The following is an 18,172-nucleotide window of genomic DNA, read 5'->3' as shown; positions in this document are numbered from 1 at the left end:
TGAAACAGGGTGTCAGTTTATAAACGTTGTAAGTGCAAAATGCTGTAACTTGAAATGTTGTAAGTCGAGGACTGCCTGTATGTGAAATCAACAGTGAGCTCAACCTCATCAGCAGACAGAAGTTTGTCTAGGGACTAGAGATGTGAACAGTTAAACAATTAATCATTTAGCTGATCAGCTAAGTGATAACTGGCTCTAGCTTAACTGTTATCCTTTAGCTTGGGACCAGGCACAGTCGGGGAAGGAAGAGAAGACATGTAGTGTCCCAGCAGGAACTGGAAACCCTGCAGTGCTGACAGGGGAGCCAGAATTTATTTAAGTTGATTTCACTGACAATCATGGATTTCATGGATTCTGCAAAATTGTATGTTGAGTGGACCCCTATTAATATCAGATTGAGAGATCACCTGCATGATAATGAAAATGCACTCTAATTACTAAAAAGAACCACCACCAAGATTAATATGTAACTGCAGAAGAAGAGAATGCCAACAGTGGTTAATGAAGCAACTTCAAACAACGAGAAGCGGGCTGATCTAAACTCAGAAATGTTTATCACTGGTGATGACATGAAAATAAGAATGAACTAAGTTAAGGAAGAACATATCACAAGCACACCTTGGCAGATGCTAAAAAATGAAAGAGCCAGTCAGAGCACTATACCTAGACTGAAAGTTTTTCATGCCAATCAATCTGAATAAATCAGAAACAGGAAAAATGTATCAATAATCTCTTCCCCACCCTCTCTACATATGCTCACGAACATATCTGAAGATTTAAATAAAAGTGTTAAAGATGTTCCAACACAAGTATTTTTACCAATAGAATAAATGTGCTACATGTATCTTCTGTATACAAGTACTTTTCATACATTTATATTTTAAAATATGAATGTTTCTAATGAATGTTCTCCTACTGAACACTTTGGATGTGTAGTATCTTACTGAATAAGGAAATATGAACACTGATAATTTCACACTGAAACAAACATCTTCAGACAAAGCAACTTCACAAATAATATAAAGAGATCACTTCAAAGCTTGTTTTTTAATCCTCTGTGTAACAGTACAAAACAGTTTATGCATGGGGGGGAGGGGAGAATGTCAACCTGAGTTTACATTCCAGCTTTTAAATTGTACATTTTCATTTTAGGACTGCAACCATACTGTATTCATAACCCTTAAGTCCCCTGTTCAACCCATTTCTTATAACTGTTGATGTTTACATCTGCTTACCTCTGTAAAAATATATTTTTGTTTTCTTGCTTTAATGTGAATATGGATATTCAAATAGAAATTGGCAAATGATAGCTGGCAAACTATAGTTTTAATTATAAAAAGTTTCAATCCAAATACCAGAATTACTGTGTATACTAAGATTTTAACATTACTAAGAACAAAACCTATTTTGATTTTCCCAATACAGAAAAGTAGGTCAGCAGCAATCATGTCACAAAAATTAAGCAAATTATAAAGTCTGACAGCAAACAGATCAAATTATCTGAAAAAAGATGGCTGTTGAATTTCAAGCAGCACTGGCTGCATTGTGACAAATCAACCCAGATACATATTTTATTTTAAAATATTCTTTAGAATAAGCTAGCATCTTTGATCAACACTGCTACACAGATGATTTCTGCATATCAAAACTAAAGAGTTAGAAAGCAGTAGCAATACATATTTAAGTTTAGGGAACTGATTTGTACTACATAATTCTGCTTTAGGACTATATTCTTAATGAGGCACTTTTTAAAAACAATTAACACAGAAGGTTTCATAAAAGGTTTTAGTACTTTTGGTTCTGTTCTATACCTGTACTATTACACTCTAACAGGCAAATGCCTTGTCTGTAATGGGCAAAGTAGGACTTTAAAAGATTTACAAAGAAAGTATAGAGTAAAAAGTAAGTCTCACTTTTAACTCACTCTAGTGTTTCTAGATATTAGAAGTTATCTGATTCTTGAGCAGAATCCACAAATACATGGTGAACCCACTGTATATCCATTCTGAGTTCCAACATCTAGCCATTGTGCTTTGAATTCAGGACAGGACAGCAATTTAGTTCTGAATTTCATTTTTTCATCAGTTCGGGTTAATCAGCTTAAGTGGAGAGCTAAAAATAACTAAGTTATTTTATTATGCAGAAGTGAACAGAGTTATTTTCACTCAAATTCTTAGTAACTGCAACAAACGTGGCAATTTTCAAATAAAAACTGCACTTGGAATCTTACTTTGATTTGCATGTTCAAATAAAGGAAATTCTACTTAGGTAATTTTTGCCATGTACTTCATTATACATTTTCTACAGCAGCAAAGCAAATTGCTACAATGGAGCATTATAATATTTCCTTTAAAATAACACAATAGTTCTAAGGTGAAGACTTGCTGAGTTTTAGAAGAATAATTTAAATTTGGGGTTCAGTAAAAGAAGCCTGTCAAATTGTCATATTCAATTTCTCAGAAATTTGTTGAAATTATTAAACACATTCTAGGTCTGGGGAAGAAATGGTGTTTTATTGTTGAAGAACTATGAATTTTGGAAATTACATTCTGTAACATGTTAGCATCATTAAATTTATTGTACTCACAGTTGTGTCAACCAGATGATGCGGCAGCTGAGAAACTGTCCACATCATCCATGTAACATAATTGAACTCTAAAAATTGGAGCCCTGTGTTCTGAAGCCAAGAGTTGGGGGTAACAGCTCAAATACACATAAAGCTGCTTTGCCAGGATGATTTTGATATGCTAAGCTGATTTCACAGTAATCAAAAGTCTTAGGTGAAATTATTCCTTAATTATTAAAAGTTAGACAACGATGGGTCTAAATTTTTCATGGTTGACTGTAGCTAGCAATGATCAAGTGCTTTTCCAGCAACAAAGAGTTACCCTATAGGGAATAAACAAAAACAAGAAAACAGGTAAACACATGCTAAGTCAGAAGTATGTGTATAACCATGCTCAGTGATTTCCAACAGGTCGGCTCATGTGCTCAAAATTAACAAACATGAATAAAGGTTTGCAAAATTGAGAACCGTAATTCATAGCCTTTCTTAGATTGAATATTAGTAATAACATTTTGTAAAGAAAATTATTAAAAAATAAACCCTAAGAAATGTGATTAAAAAACTAATTTTGTAACCAGTTAACATTACACCAATGCATACAATTACTGACAGAGCTGATAATATCGTGTACTGACCATTTCCATCTTTTAAAGATACTGTTTCCAATTGCTTAGAATCTGACACATTTTTTCATGTCATGTTTGCCTAAAGCTACTGCATTTTGGAAAGTTTCAACTAAACTTTCAGTCATTTCTGAAAATGGTATTTTGGGAAAATATGATGTTTTACCTACATTGAAAAATTCTTATAACTGCTTTGAAAATGTCTAATACCCCGTACTTTTAGACAGAAGCCTGAAATTTGGCAGGTAGCCCTAGTGTTTGGGCTGTGTCTTTTGCTGCAATCCCTCAGAAAAACTGTCCAAATTTAGCTATGTGATGAACCTTGAAAAAAATACTTGCACGTTTAGTAAATAAATGGCTGAATTCTCGAAAGAATCAGTCTTTATCAAGTATGCTCCATCTAGGGGTTTCCCTACAATTGCAGCACTTGATTGCTGTGGTGCCAGAAGGAAAAGGGAGACTCTTTAGGCAGTGCTCTCAATTATTCTGCTGCTGAAGAGCACTAGCAACGTGTTTGGGGGAGGGGGGCCTGCCATGGAGTTGTGTCCTCCCAACAGCAATACTTTGGTATCACCAAAACTGAAGAGGGAACTTCTTGTCTCAAACTTAAAGGGAACATGACCCTGACCAGAGATGTTACTAGACTAGAAGAGGAAACCTTTGCAAGGAATGAAGAAGGATGGAGATGGTATCCAGAGTTATGTCAAGGAAGCAGAGCAAGGGAAAAAACAGAGTTAGGACTGGTACAAATGTGTGTAACTAGCATGTACATCCTTTATAATTTGGATTTGAATCAGACTCTCAAAATGTCTTTGCTCTCATAAATGCCTGTGAAACCCACTGGAACGATGTGTCTGTTGTCATGTGCCCCTCCATGTCCCTCCTTCCCTCAATCACTCCTATAGTGACTAGTGCACAAAGAATGACAATCTAGTGTTGCTATCTGTTGCTCATCAGCTCACATGGCATAGGATGCTATGGATATAATGGTCTCAACCCATTTGAGTTACATGCTTGTCATTATGATCATACAATGGATTTTTTTTCCTCCAGATTCCAGATCTGTCAGTTCTTCAAAAAAAAAAAAAAAATCTAGAAACTTACACATACACAAAAATATGCTAGAAGAATACTAAGGCTACACAGTAAGGCACTCAAAACAAGGCAGTGCTTGTGCTAGTGTAACCTGACCCTTTAAACATAAAGATTACATGTTATATTAGCCACAGGATCTCTGCCTCATTAAGCGGACAGAGTACATTTTATTCAGTGAGTAACAGTTCAGCATTTTATTTTTCCTTACCAATGTGTGGCCCCTTATTATTTTTTATTAATGCTCCAAATACTGAATTATTAATTTCTCCATGTATTTTTGACCATATTCAGCACTGTAACATCTGATTGCTTCATAAACATTAATAAATTTGTCTTCACACTGAATAGGAAGATGGAGATGGTATTTAACCCATTTGTAAAGTGGGGTCTGCACAAGGAAATGAAGATAAAATTTTGAGTGCCCAATATGAGAGGCCAACAGTCTACTTTTCCAGAGTAATCTAGATATACATAGAACATGTGTTCAAAGAACAGAGCCTAATAATTTCGGTTGCAGCTCTAAGCACTCAGCACTTCTGCAAATCAGGCCCTGATCTCAAGAACAGTAAGGGATCACATATAAAGAGTTTGGTTTAAGTGAAATGCCTTAAATCATATGAGAACTCTTGACAGGGGCAGAAACTGACTTCAATTTTCAAGGACAGCATTCACTTATCCTAACTAGAAGATCACCTTTGTCTTCCTGTGCTTCTCTATCTTATTCATTGGATACCTTCCAAATGCTGCAACAAATGAGGCTGTCTTACAGATAGCCTCCTTCACTAAACAACTCCAGCTACCAGCTAATACCCAGAACAGGTTCACCACCCACACCAAGTAAAGGAAAGGACCATTGGAAAAAATATCACGTGATCACATAATTAAAGAATTAATCATAATGCTTGCATATAGAGGGGGCTGAATTTAAGTTGCCAATGCAAAGCCATTTTGTGCACATGGCTTTCCAGCCTTAACATTTAAAAACCCCCAGACTTGAAAGTAGCTTCCTGAACACAATATTTTAATGAAGAGACAGTAGTTCCTTTTTTATTTCCTCAAACCAAGTCTGTCCAGCTGGTGGCCCACCACTTCCTTGCCCCCCCTCCCCGCAACCCCCTCATTGCTCCTGTGGTGGTTGAGGACTTTGAGGAAGGGCAGCATGGGGTGGGAAAGGGGGAGCTCATGCTGCCCATGTCAGTGGGTGTCCTGGAGAACCTGTGCTGCATGCAGCCCCCAAGGAATGCAGCCCACATGGTGTACGATTAGAGAGCGATGCAATGCGTGGCCCCTGGCTGGCCCTTTTCTACTTGACTAATAGTGCCACAATCTTTAATGAGATGGATTCAAAGAAGTAGAACCTAGGAACTCTGATTTTTCCAAATGATAGATTACATTTTTCAATGCATTCTGTAACAGTGCTACTTTTAAAAGGTAATAGCTACTTTTAAAAGGTAATAACAACAGGAGTGACTCTATACTAATTTGAAAAATGTACACATGAACACAGCACTAAGCTGATTTGACTGTTAGGGATCCAGTAAAGCAGACCCTGCTTAGGTCTGCAACTTATTTGAGCAGCACAGATAGGTAAGGTAACTCAGGTTTCCCACACATACCTAGGTCATCCCTGCAATGCTGTTGGTTACTAGAACAGGATGATCTTTCTAGCACATGATTCTTTAGAAACAGAAAGACTAGTGTGAGCGCCAACTGAGCTTGTTAGATTTAAAAGTTACAGGTCTTCAAGAGAAAATAAGGAAACTATAAATAGTCTATTAATAGGCAAACTAACTACCCATTTTGACTATGATTTTTGTTACTCTGTCAAACATACGGCTTGACTGAAACAGATCTTGTCTTGTTCAACCACAATATCAGCACTGATATGCTTAAGGGTAGCTACAGTGGTTGGAATGAGTAGCAGAGTTCTGAGATTAGAAAAACATGATTAAGGGGATGCAAGTGCAGGGGATCCCTTCCCACATGACTGAGAGCCATATTTCAAACCACCATAAACCTCTATATTCTTACCACAATTTAGTTCTATATTCCCTCTTATTTATTTTTCTTTTGGTACTTACTGGATTACATTTCCCAATTCTTCCTGTTTAAAAAGTATTTTAGAGTATTTATTTAGGAGTTCTGCTATCTACAAGGTTAGTGTTAATTTTTCCTATTCTAGGTCTCAGAGGCTCTATTTCTTAGCCCTTCATTTCTCTTTCTCCCAAGATATTATTTAAATGAAAGTTTTTCTTTCATTCCTTCACACAGTATACAATTCTTTAGTGGTATTGTACTCTCCCCACAAACCTTAGTATTTTTTTGCTTCAATTATTTTTATTTTTCTCTCTACACATTTTTCTAAACATGTGATTGTCAACCAGGATGATGTGAAATTCTTTCAAGGGGGCTGCAGAAAACCACACAAAATATTAGCATTGTTAGGTGTGCAAACACCTATGTTTGATTCACAAGATAAAGCCATATATTTCAGGAATTCGGAGTGTCAGAAACATTCTGACCTGTGTGGTCTTTCCAAGTTGCAAGAGAAAAAAAAAACACTCCATTAATTAACCATAGTCAAAAAACAAGCAAAAGATAAGAGCTAGCATTTCTGAGGAGTGCCTTCAGTCTAATGAGGGGTGCGCCTTGAGTCAGACGAGGTAAGAAACAAGGTTTTAAAATGTATATGCAAACTGTTTCTTGTTGGATCCTATTTTGAGAGACAGAGTTGCATGCCAAGTCTGGATACTAGAAGTAGGCTCTCTGTGGTATATCAAGAGAAGATGGAAATTCCTAAAGGCTGTTCTTGACACTGTGTGAGCACAAGTATGTAAACAGAAAGGAGGTGGAAGTTTGTATCAGAATATTGATACTTCATATTAGAATACTAAATGATGCCAGACCCTACTACAACCCCTTTGCAATTTTCTCCCATTGCTGTGAAAGAAGGCACTATTATACAAGTAACTATTTAAACTTAAAGGGACAATATCAGCTTATTACAACAGAAGGCGGTCATTTTATTATGTGATGCCTGTAACCAAATTTGAGAAAAAGATGGAAAAAATAATTTCTCTCATCTTGCTTATTTTGTATATTTTATAAACATTCTTCAGTCACTTTTTACCATTGCCCTTAAAATCTGTTACCACATTAGTTTTGTGGGCTTTTTACAGAGCAATTGAAAAAAAAAAACCTTTAAAAAAAAGAAACGAAAAAGAAAAAAGGAGAATATAACAAAACAAAAAATCAAAATCTTAAATTCACTCAGGGCAGCTGTAATACCTAAGCCTGCTTTAAGCTTGGTTAAAACTGATTACGTGTCAAACTGAGCCTACTCCTCTGAAAAGATTAAAAGATTATAATTATTAGATGCCATAATTAAGTTCACCTATAGAAAAGCAGTGACAGACTCACTACTTTGAGATATTAAAAGCTGTAAGAGATGAAGAAATAGCAAACATTCACAGCGTTGCAAATTCTATTGGGTAGCCTACCTACCTTGTTTCTTATATTATTAACCTGTCACTGCTATGCCTGTGTTCTTTTCTCTTTCCCTTCCTGTATCCTTGTTAATTCTGTGGAGTACATAAAATGAACTGTATGTGGAAACAAGACGGGTGTGCTTCTGATCACATTTTTCAAAGGTGTCATATGCACTTGCAGTCCCTGAATATTTTAAAAGGGATCTGAGGATGTTAAACACTTCTGAAATTAGGACTTTGCCATCTTAAAATAGTGTAAAAAAATAAATGTAATTGCTACTAGTTGGCCGTTTTCTTGATTACCAACCCTGCCCCTCCCACACCAAAAACCAACTCCCCCCAAAAATAAACAAAAAAAAAACCCCCACACCAAAAAAAAAAAGAAATTTTCAACTGTAAGGAAAACAAAGATATTCAGATTCTAAAATTTACAAAACACAAGGTTTGAGCCCGAAGCAAAGTGTAGAGCCAGGAACTCCCCACACCCCCGGCGTGCACGCACACCACCTAAGAGCGGCACAACACAGCTCTTCTGCCAGGTAGGAGCCCCCGTGGGTGCTATGGGGAGGGAAGAGAGTAGTGCCTGACTCTGTGTAGCCTGCTCCTGCAGAACCCAATGACAGCCCCACCACTGCACTTGCTGCTATTTAAGCTCTGCCAGCCTGCTGTGCAACTTTACTTGGCTCACTCTTCCAGCTAAGTGCTATTTTCCTCCCTGCTGCAGTAGCCGCATGATACTGTAGCCCAGATCTGAACTGCCTCCCAGGGATCCCCTGCCAGAATCGCTCCCTCGACAGTGGGTAGCACTGAGCCAGGAGGTAAACAGTAAACATTAAATGGTATAAACATAATTACAGTTTACCCATTTAAACTTTTACATCCCTAACACATATACTTGTTACTCAACCTTAATCCCCTTTCCAATATTACACTTGAGTATTTCTCCCTCACTACTCGCCCTCACTACTTGCACAACGCAGATCCCAGCAAACTGTCCATGATGGAGCAAGGGAACAAAATGGTGTACACCACCATCTAAAGAAAGGGATGAAGGCATCTTCTTTGGATCTCAAGCATATTTTAACAACCAATGAAGCAACAAGACATTGGCCACCCTTGTCTCCCTGCTTTACATGTAGCAGAGTTGGGTACTATGCTGTGTGGTTTTGTGACAGGCCTGTCTATATAGCTTTAGCAACTGGTTAGATAAGAATTTGCTTTGGATGGTTTAGATAGGGATGATGCTGTCTCAAGCAAGGGCGTTGGACCTCCAGAAGACTCTTGCAGCCCTACTTTTCTATGATCTCTAGCAGCAACCACCCAAAGTTCCCTACAAAACAGAAAAGGAGCACCCCCAACTTTCTTTCATATATTTATAATTTCAAACAGCAGTCAATATTGTGTTTCTTCCACCCCTATTTTAAGCCTTTAGGAATTTCTATCTTCTCTTGATATACTACAGAGACCCTATTTCTAGTATCCAAACTCAGCATGCAAATCCACCTATTGAAATACAATTCAACAGGAAATGGTTTACATATATGTCTTCTTACAGAATGTTTAGACTACAAGGGACATAAAATAAGATTTCAAGGTGGACTTAGAAATGGGTTAATTAAGCATTTTATCACAACCTGAAATTTCATAAGAAATTAAGTATTTATTTAAATCATCATAGTAACAACTAAAGTTAAACAAACACAGGTTTTAACACTCGGAAATAATGTATGATAAACTAAGTGCCAATTCATTTTACCAAAGTTGCAGCAACTGCACGTTAATGCAGACTTCAGCCATAATAATGGAATTACCTGATTGTCTGCTACATGATTCTGCTAAAAACAATTACAATGTGACATTTTAAATATAATTATAATGCAATGACTGTGAAATCACTAAAATTAATTTGGTACACTTATCTGACCTTTTTATATTTCTGTTTGAATGAATCTACAAGACAACTCCCTCTCTTTCACTAAAATATTGTAGTGACTTAATAAATGAGGTATAATCAATTGCAAGTATGTTTTGAAGTATACTGCTAGGCTAAAGAGTGGCCAAAGAGGCATTATGGAGTTGCACACATTTTACAGTTCAAAAGAGACATTTCTAATGGCCAGTTTTGCTCTCAACTTTTGATCTAAAAGTTAAGCTGTGTTCTTTCCAGCTAATGCAGTATCTAATGCTGTAATAACGCACTCCACGTTCTACCTCCATTTATACCTAAGGGTCCTCACTGGAAACCATAGCTTTGGAGGACAATTTGGACCTACAGTGGAAACATCACAAACATTTCTGTAGATTCATGAATGTGAATATAATTCATCTCCACCACCCTAAATTGCGCTGGTTAAGCACCAAGAGTAAAAAAAAGGAAAAAAACATTACTTTAATCATGAACGTAGACAGGTACTCTTACATCTCTGAATACACATAAATAAAGATCTGTGGAATAAGAGAGGCTGTTTTGTGGTTACTTTACAAGGAAACAAAGGTGAAGTGCAGATAAGGTGTAAGGAATTATCCTTCAACTGCAGTAGTGGTCTCTGAATCTAACTGACAACATAACGGATAACACTTTAGTAGAATAAAAGCTGCATTTTTATACCACAGTTAGCACACTAATCTCATATTTTCAGGAATCCTGGACATTCCTGCAACAAGTTTAGAGGAAGTATGGTCACAACACTACCCATGTAAGTCCCATGTAAATGACTTCCACATAGTATACTAGGGCACAATGCCTCTATAATGATATCCATCCTTCTCTATCACAACAGCTATGCAATTCTGCAGTTATGTGCGTCAGAATAATCAACCAGGTCACCCAAAGGCTACAAATAAATAAAAAGAGAGAAAAAGATCATATCAGGTCTTGGGAAAAAACAGAAAAGACTCTTACTGTGTTTCTACAACCTCTTGGACTTCCTTCTTACAACAGAAAATACTGCACAGCAAAATTGTAAGACTGTAAAGGAAACATTTTTGTTTTTGAATGCAAGAATAGATTTGTAAACTTATATGGCTGACTAAATCTAACTGTGGTTAGGGTAGGTAAATCAGCAAATTAATCAATCTATCATGCCACTGGAGTGAGTTTCCCTTCTCAATTCTTAAGTAAATCTGCATGAATACCTTCAGTATATCAGTATGTAGGGGTTAGGGTGTACAGGCAGTCCTCGACTTACAATGTTTCGAGTTACGACGTTTCACACTTACAACGTTTACAAACTGACAACCTGTTTCAACTTTATGACATCAGTTTCGACTTTACAATGCTTGATCTGATGCCATGCCACACCAGTGAACAAGTTCCCTGGAGAACATCTGTCCAAACTTCCTTGGACACTTTCTTTAAGAAAGCAGACAAGACTCCAGAAAAACCTGCAGCCAAGACTCCTGAGAAGACTCCAGCCAAAAACTCTTCAAAAAGTCCAACTAAGCCTTTCAAAAAGTCCAACAAAGTCACCTCAAAGAAGTCCTTCCAAATCAATATGACTGCTATTTACAATATGAATACATTAATGTAGCTATATTACTCATCTATAATTTATCGAGTACAAAATTCTGGAGTACTTTTGGTGAAAATAGGGTATCAGGCCTTGGTTCAGGAACCAATCCCCCATTTATAACATTGTTGCTTATGAGAAAATTGGTTCCGAGTTACAACGTTTCGACTTAAGACACGGTTTTCAGGAACCAATTGTGCCATAAGTCCGAGGACTACCTGTATAACCAACTAGCCACAAGTTCCCTGGATGACAGAGTGGTTAAGACAACTAGCAGAATTCCACAATGGATAAATAGTATTATATCAATTAGTAGTATAACCTGGATAGGGGGCACTGGTAAAATCAGTGCCAGACTATAACATCCAGTTCTTGATAAAAGAACACTGAAAAATTAGAAGTACAGAATACATACAACAAAGACTTTCTATATAGAGAAGGAGAGAGTTTAGAAAAGGATATAAAAGAAGGTTACATGCCACGTTAAGAATGTGAGTTCAGTCAAGCAAGAGATGGTACAAAGACACAGAAGACTGGACTGGATTCCTGAGAAAAAAAGTCATTTATCCATTTAAAATCCAGCCTTACTCTTTAAGACTTAAAATGCTGAACAGTGCTTTCCAGATGTGGTTGCATCAGCCTCCAGCTTTTCAGTTACTTATTAAATAACAGAGGTGGACATTGGTCAGCAAGAATCTTAGGGTTGACTGAGTCTTATTGGCCTATAAATTTGGGAATCACCTTCAAGTATCTGCATGGTACTAGCAATACAACTTCTGTTAATTAAATCTCATTATTCAGTCTTCTGCAAAAAAAAAGTTATACAAATTTAAACTAGCAATAGGTTACACATTTTATCAGTGAACAACTGACCATTGGAACAACATCATAAAATGTAGAGGATTCTCCATCACCTCAAATCATTAAAATAGTTAACCACTTAATGCAGGAATTATTGAGTGGAATTAAGGCCTGTGTTTTTCAGCAATTCAGATTAGATAAGAGATTCTTCTGTCTTTAAACTCCATCACTATATTTTATATAAGAAAATGGCACATAGATAATATAAGGTATTGTTTTCTTGCAATTTACAAAATAACCTTCACACTAAAATATACAATATTTAATTAACTCCCTTCTTTTTAATAAAGATTTATATTTATGTTTCTATAATTCTACTGCAATGCATATTTATGCAATAACTTACTGTTACACTTACAGAATGCCTTTAACCTGATGGCATTAAATGCCAAGAAATGCAAGATGCTCCACCTTGGGAGAAAGAACCCACACCACACTTACAGGCTTGGCAGTGCTATGCTAGTTAGCACTGAGTCCAAAAAAGACTTGGGGGTCATGATTGACTACAGGATGAACATGAGCCACCAATGCAACGTTGCAGCTGGCAAAGCAAACAAAACTCTGGCCTGTATCTTCCAATGCTTCTCAAACAAGACCCGGGAAGTCATCCTCCCACTTTACTCAGCCTTGGCAAGACTATAACTGGAATACTGTGCCCAGTTCTGGGCTCCACAATTCAGAAAGGATGTGGAAGAGCTCGAGAGAGTCCAGAGGAGAGCCACACGAATGATTAGAGGTCAAGAGACCTTATGAGCCTCATGAGCAAAGGCTGAGAGACATGGCACTCTTCAGCCTGAAAAAGCATAGGCTCAGGGATGACTTGGTGGCAGCCTATAAGTATATAAGGGATGTGCACCAGGAACTGGGAGAACATCTGTTCACCAGGTCACCCCATGTCAAGATTAGGTCCAATGGTCACAAACTCTTGGAGGACAGTTTTAGGCTGGACATAAGGAAAAACTTCTTACTGTCCGAGTACCCAGGGCCTGAAATAAACTACCACCAGAGGTGGAGCAGGCACCTACTCTGGATTCCTTCAAGAAACACTTGGGTGCCTATCTTGCTGGCATCACTTGACCCCTGCTGACTGCCTGCCCTTTGGGCAGAAGACTGAACCTGATGATCTTGCAAGGTCTCTTCCAGCCCTAATGCCTAAGAAATCTATGAAACCTAACAGTCTCAGAAATATTAGTTAAGCCTATGCATTCAAAAAACATTGCAAATTTACTAGAAGGGCACTGACATACCAGTGACAGTGCAGATTGGCACTGATAACAGAAAAATGAATATTACTGGCTATCGGCTTTTTTTGGCCAGTGTAGCCGATAACGTACCGATAAATAAAATATGCCTTCTGGCCAGCATGCACGCAGGAGCACAGCCGTGCAGTGTGGAAAGCAGCACCCTGCAGGTAAGGGTGTGCAGATAAGTGTGTGGAGGAGAAAGGGCATAGGAAAATGGGCATAGGGGCGGGGGTCAGATTGAGGACCCCACAGTGATGGCGGGGAGTGGGGCAGGGGCTAGAGCCGGGGACCCCAGGGCCAGGCCAGGGAACAGGATGGAGCCGCAGGTGGCTTATCCAGAGGGCACAGGGGAATGAGAGGGTGGCTCCCGGCCGCTGCACACACCCTTGGGAGAAGCACAGGGGGGCCATGTGCCCCACAGATTTGTGCACAGGGTGGAGGCAGGCTGCCCACTGTGGGGTTGGAGCTTTCTGCCCTGCTGCCTTTGCTCTGTGAGCCACATGCTGGCTGTGCATCCCATGCCTGTCCAGCAGCAGTGGAGGCAGTTAAGTCATGCCTTCTGCTGCTGGGTAGGCAGTAGATGCAGTGCAGCCAGTGCAGTTTTTGGGGCAAAGGCAGCAAGGCGGAAAGCCCCAAGCAGGCAACGTGCCTCTGCCCTTTCCCCACTCGCTCCACTCCTAAAAGCACCTCCGTGCTTAAAAATGGTGGTGGCAGTACTTGAACTAAAGCTCAGTTGTCAAGCTTTAGTTCAAGTGCTTCTGACACCATTTTTAAGTGGCAGGACACTGATCCCCTGGACGAGCCGTGCAGGGGTGATTGGTGTCTCCAGAGTCTGGGGGTGGGGGGTACAATTTGTGGGCAGACCTGAAGCAGGCCAAAAGGCCCCTATCCACTCCTATACTTCTGTGCTGCAGCTTAGTGCCCCAACCCCCGCAACACGCCACTGGGCATGCAGCAAAAATTGCCCTGTTCTGAGTGGTGCCAAGCCTTGGGCCAATCTCGGAGGGAGGGGCACATGCCCCCCCTGTGCCCTCCCTACTAGTCACCTGTAGAGCCACCCTCAGCTCCATCCCGCCCCACCCCTACTCTGGCCCCAGGGTCCCATTCCCTACCTGGCTGGGCAGTGCCCCCAGACCTCTCTTTAGCCCGTGCCCCACTCCTTACCTCACCATAGGGGCCTCTATCTGGGCCACCCCAACACCCGAGCCTCCCCCATACCCCTTCCCCTCCACATACTTACCTGCAAATCAGCTTTCGGATCAGTATTGGTCAATATGCCTGGTGAATAATTGGCTACCAGTACCAGCCAAGAAAAGCTCTATCAGTGCACCCCTAAAATTTACTATTCAATTTGTAGTCTACAGGTTTTTATCCACGTAAGAATTTGGCAAGGGCAAAAGTACCGTATTTACACAAATATAAGACCACCATGAATATCAGATGACCCCCCCCCCAGTAAAATTAGAATCTATGTATGGAAAATGTATGCATTTCTTATAATTTCCAGGTATACAATCTAATTATTGGTGGTTTGTCTTGAGTTTGTCTCCATTCCACAGTTACAGTAGGGAAAATAAATCTGGGGGGGTCAGGTGGTCCCTTTACCCTCTGCCCCTAGCACCTTCCTCCCCCTCTCCTTACTGTCAGACCTTGCTCTGCCTGAGCACATGCAAATGAGGGACAAATTTCAAAACACTAACCTTGAAATAAACATAATTTAGCAAGTAGTCAAATGATTACAGATACGCACAGACTTAGTTCATCACGAATTGCAGCAGTTTCAAAAAAAGTTAAAACGCATCAAGTTTTATCACAGGTGCTCCATAAACACACTTTGAAGTAGCACTTATGAATCTACTTATGAATGAACTTTCTCCTCCCCCACTCTGCTCCCCCCCCTCCCCGGACCAAACCAGCTCTCAATTCTACTGGGCAAAGTCCAACAGCCAAGTTCCAAATTTCAACTGAGCAGAACTCAATCATTCAAGTCTGTGTGGCTCTGCCACCAACGTATTTAAGATATGACACTAATATTTTAAACATTAACAAAAACAGCAAGGAAGAGATGTAGACACTGACTGATCATAATGGCCCCCCTCTTCAGAATTTAAAATCTATTTTTTAGCTAAATAGTAAAGACCTTTTTCAAGGATAACAAATGGATTTGATTCACTGATGATCATAATAATGATACAAAAAAGGAGAGGATGAAACTTTTGATATAGTTTCTGAATATTTTTCCAGTATCCAAATTCATTGATTACAACCCAACCCAATTAAAAGGGAAAAAGAATGACTCAAAGGGATCATGCAAAATCTGGCAAATCTTCAAAGTATAGTTATATAATTTTTAGATAATATTTATTTAACGTACGTTGAAGATACAGATCAGTAAGACACAAGTACAAAAACCTTTGTCCCAAAACTACTTTTAGAGATGGGGGGTTGGGGAGGGGGCAATGGAGGAAAGTAAAAGACAACTGAAAATTCTCAGTTAAGATGACTTGAATAACCTCTACTCTGCCCTAGAATACTACTGATATATCCCACATTTCATGTCTTTGCCTCTTCATATCTTATTTCTAATACATTTCTTTAACAAAGAGCTTGTTCTGGGGGTTTTCAGAAGTGTACAGTTAATAACTGTGGACAACTGGCATGAGACAAAGGTATTTTATTCAAAATACTTACAGGGCATACATGAAAAATGAGCATTTTGTCATTTCTGGTTTCAAAAAATTGTATTCCATTTCCACACTAATTAATTCCATCAGCTCTCCGACTTCCTCTTAAAAGATACAGTGGGACATTATGCTCGCTATTTACCCAGTCATGAATACCTACCCAAATATCCCTTTCTAATTAATCTGATTTGTAAACTATTTTCAGATTGTTAGATTAAATTTACTTAACTTTTTGAGACAAGCTGCTTTTAACATAAAATGTGACACAGGAAAAAAACCAACAGCAACAATAAAAATACACACAGACCAGAGACCAATTTTAAGAACACTTTTAGCAGTTTGTTGAAGTCCAGTCTCAAAACAGTGTGTCCAAATCTCCTCAACTTGGATAGAATCTTCTATGCAACAGAAAACAAACGTCAACTTTAAAAGTCTACTGTACTACTATTATAATTACATGCAGAAAAAGCTGTAAGGTCACAAAAATAATAAAGGTCACAAGACTACAGAAGACTGGAAATATCAGAAATGGACTTGCCTGAGGAAGCCTGATTTAGTCATCCCTACGGATGGGCATTTTGATACAGTAATTAATTACATGCACACAGACTATTCTTTCCTCAGGACACCTGCCTCATTCAATGCACAATATGGTCTGCTCTGGGGATAAATCAGTTGAATAAAAGGTGCTTTCAATATAACCCCTGCTTTATTGGCTGCAGTCGCATAGGGAATGGTGCCAGGGGTGCAGGTGCTTTCTAAGTAAAGCTTACTAGCCAAAAGCTCATGCTAAAAAAAAGAGCAAAGACTGCCTGTAAGATCCAGGGGCAACCCCTACCACCACAACACGCCCCTTGCTACTAGGAAAAGGGAAGACAGTGAAATTCCTAACAAGCAGTATTCTTAAGTAATTGCTTGGGTACAACTTCTTTGGTATCACTGACTTTTGATTAGCAAATTAGAAACTTCATTTCCCAAGAAAGGACATGAAACCCTTACTTCTCCATACTGCTAATAATCTCCTACTTTAGTGTGTGAAAATCTGTACTACTACCTACAAGAGCTTCTGCAAGAGGGAATTCTCTGATACTTTTTCCATCTTACCAGCCTTAGCTGGTAAAGCAGAGATGAGAATTTCTACAGCCTTGGTGTTCTGCTTCAGTAACAGCTTCAGTGCCTCTCTTTTCCTGTTAAAAGATTTCACGAACACCAGAGATGGACATGAATCTGATCGGTTTCATAGTTTCTTAAAGGGTTCTGAACAACAACCATGAAACTAATCAGATTCACTTTAATTTCATGTTTCTTGTCAAAGCTAAGAGGAACAGCTGTGACACTAGAATGCACTATTTCCAAACTGAGGAAAACACCTCAGCATCAGTTTATATTAAGCAAGTTAGATTTGCATGTACATGGTGTAGGGAAACATTTAAATACAAGATCGGATTCTGTAGCTACAGATGGACTTGGCTTTATTCAGGTGCTAAGGGAAGTTTCGATATTTGTCACCTGTATGTAAAGAATTCAAGCAGTTCCAGTTCACCCTTTTAACGTGTGATTCTTTTATCAACAAAATTATTAACTATGATCTAAACTGCTATGCATAAACAGTCTTCTTAACAGCTATAAATTCAGCAAATCTGAAATCAAACTCAGACAAAGATGGAATTCCACAATAAAATTTTTAAAAGACAATTTTCAGAGTCTAGCTTCACATTTAAAGGATGCTAACAATTTATAAAGGTCAGTCTGCACTTAAAGTAACTGATATTATTACAAGTAACTTCTAGGCTACTGAAAAATTAGGGGGAAAAAAAACCTTTTTTGAAGATTGCTTATTTCATGCCTTAAAAACAAAATCTTACACTTCCCCAACTTCAATGTTTTTCCACCAGTGAATTTCCCTTGTTTGTATAAGTCTTAACAGAGCAACAGCTGAAAGAAAAACATACGTAACTGTTTCCTTTTTTTAAAAAACCCCCTCAAATATTGACAGAGAAAGTCACGAGTATGCACACTTTTTTTTTTTTTTTTGAAGATCAAAAAGATTTAAAATTTAAAGAGCCCTTTTCGCCCGGATACCTTCTTCCCCCTTTAGGGAA

General features: G+C 38.6%; 1 protein-coding gene across 9 annotated transcripts in view; it reads right to left on the bottom strand.

Moving 5' to 3' along the window:
- CEP170 (centrosomal protein 170) overlaps positions 1-18,172 on the bottom strand; it is a 177,881-nt gene that overhangs the window by 157,930 nt on the left and 1,779 nt on the right. The window contains exon 1 of one of the 9 annotated variants that reach the window (XM_019526994.1): positions 8,394-8,404. The exons of the other annotated variants lie outside the window; for them this stretch is intronic. The gene's annotated coding sequence lies outside the window, so the exon portion shown is untranslated. Of the gene's footprint in view, positions 1-8,393; positions 8,405-18,172 lie in introns of those variants that run through there. 9 annotated transcript variants of the gene reach the window in all.

This window comes from Gavialis gangeticus, unplaced genomic scaffold (assembly GCF_001723915.1).
Source record: "Gavialis gangeticus isolate Ggan-Ray unplaced genomic scaffold, GavGan_comp1, whole genome shotgun sequence".
Taxonomy (NCBI): Eukaryota; Metazoa; Chordata; order Crocodylia; family Gavialidae; genus Gavialis; species Gavialis gangeticus.
Note: the sequence above shows the minus strand (reverse complement) of the source record. Positions and strands in the feature narration are given on the sequence as shown.